Genomic DNA, 2,500 nt, shown 5'->3' on the forward strand with positions numbered 1-2,500 from the left:
CCAGAAAACGCCCTATTAATTTGACCCTAAGTGCATCTCTTTTGGCACTAATGTCAATCAGATCTAAACCCCCCTCCCTTTTTTTAGCTATTAATGTCCTGCGAGCAATCATATTTCCCCTCCCCTTCCACAAAAACGAGGAGATCACACTGTTCAGTGAATTTAGCGCCCAATCCGGCAGCTCACAGGACCCGAGAATATGGTTAATTTTGGACAAAACTAGAGCATTAGATACAATTACCTTTCCTCTGATATTCAGCCCTCGCGCTTTCCACAGATTACATATGTTTTGAGTTTTTTTTAATCATTTCCTTCCAGTTTCTATCCCTAGCTTTAGCCCCATCTTTCCCTACATAGACTCCTAAGATTTTCCTCTCCTCGTCAGTTACTTTAAAACCCCATTTGTTTGTGTCAAACCCTGCCTCCTTGAAAACCATTATTTCTGATTTAGAATTGTTTACTTTTGCCCCAGAGGCCATCTCATAGTCATTTATATGCACCATGACCCTCTCTATATGTGTACTGTTATTTAAAAAGATATTTATATCATCCGCGTATTGAATAACTTTGACCATATTCCCTCTCTCGGTTTTAATCCCAGCTATTTCATTGTCATTAATTATGCTTAAAGCCAACGGCTCCGCCACAAGGCTGTATAGCATGGCAGACAGGGGGCAACCCTGCCTAATGGACCTCTGCAGCTCCACAGGATCAGTCAAGAAACCGTTGACCTTAACGCGGCTTCTAGCCTTTTTATATAATAATTTCACCCAATTTATGTATTTTTCACCAAACCCATATTTATTTAATACCTCCCACATAAACTCATGTTCCACCCTGTCAAATGCTTTCTCTAAGTCTATCCCTAATAAACACCCCCCCTCTCTATTCATACTATCTACTAGGTTTTTTATTGCAATTATATTATCACTTATATCCCTATCCGGAATGCTATAGGTCTGAGTGTCAATGACAATAGTTTTAATTACCTCTCTCATCCTATTAGCCAACACCTTTGCTATGATTTTGTAATCTGTATTTAACAGGCTTATGGGTCTGTAATATTCCAGCCTATCTTTTGTACCTTTCTGCTTGTATATTAATGTGATAATCCCTTCCGATATCTTGTCAGGCATGATATTTTGCCTCGCCATCTCATCAAAAACATGTAACAAAATGGGAGAGAGTAAAACAGAAAACTCGTTATACACCTCGGCAGTAAGGCCATCAGAACCTGGGCTCTTATTGTGTTTAAGGCTTTTTATGACTGCCTCTATCTCCTGCCTAGAGATAGGCAAGTCACAATAATTTTTATCATTTTCACTTATTTGGGTTCCTATCTGATTCGTCATTTTTACTATGTGCTCCTTTAGAGGCCCTTGCCCTTTATACAGCTCACTATAGTAGTCTTTTACTATTTTTAAAAGGTCCTTGCTTTCAGTGCATACTAGGTCCTCGCTGCTCACCAGTTGATTTATATATTGCTTCTCTTGTTTTATCCTCTCCAGCCCCAGAAAAAAACCCGTGCTTTTTTCCCCTTCAAGCAGGAACTGCGACCTACTCCTGACCGCGGCGCCCTTGCAACGTTTGGTCTCAATATCCGTCAGTTTATTCCTATATAATTCATAGTTTTCACTATTATAATTTGTATCTAGCTCCATCTTCTCTAATTCCTTGTTTAATAAATCATTTAACATGCTCTCCTCTCTTTTCTCTTCCCATTTTTTATTCTTACTATAACTAATGCTTATTTTCTTTATTCTTAATTTAATTTCCTCCCAGTATTCTATTTTATTATCTACATATGGCATGTCATATGCACTTTGGGTTAGTAATTTCTTTACTTTATTCTTATACGCTGTGTCCTCCAACAAACTGTTATTATAGCACCATGTGCCCTTGCCTTTTTTAGCCGTGCTGTCACCAAATTTTAAATCCACGTACGCGTGATCGCTCCATGCATTAAACACATACTTCATGTCAGTAACCCGTTTAACTAGACCCGAAGCCACCAGGCCCAGGTCTATTCGGGTTTGTTTTAACTTGCCCAGGACAACCTGTCTTCTAGAATAACCCCTTGTCCTAGGGTTAATTACCCTCCATACATCCATTAAGTTTTTTTCTATCATGATATCTTTAAGTGCAGTTCTACTCGTGTCACACCTAAATTTATCATTATAATTGTCACTACTACTAAGCGTGATATTATAGTCCCCTAGAATAATAGTATTATTATTTATCCACTTGTTCAGACTTCCGAAGAAGTTTCTGCGTTCCTCCTCAATACTGGGCGCATGTATATTAATCAGTCTAATTATATCACTATTTATTAATATATCCACTATCACACACTTGCCATTGCTAGCTCTATATACACATTTACTACTAGTACTAAGTTTTCTGCTAATTAGTACTGCGACCCCTCGTGCTCGCCCAATACCCTCCTGGGAGTAAATCACCCCTTTCCACAGTTTTTGAGCATGGCTGACAGCCTTTAGGT

This window comes from Anarhichas minor, unplaced genomic scaffold (genome assembly GCF_050575085.1).
Source record: "Anarhichas minor isolate MPS153535 unplaced genomic scaffold, ASM5057508v1 ptg000037l, whole genome shotgun sequence".
NCBI lineage: Eukaryota > Metazoa > Chordata > Actinopteri > Perciformes > Anarhichadidae > Anarhichas > Anarhichas minor.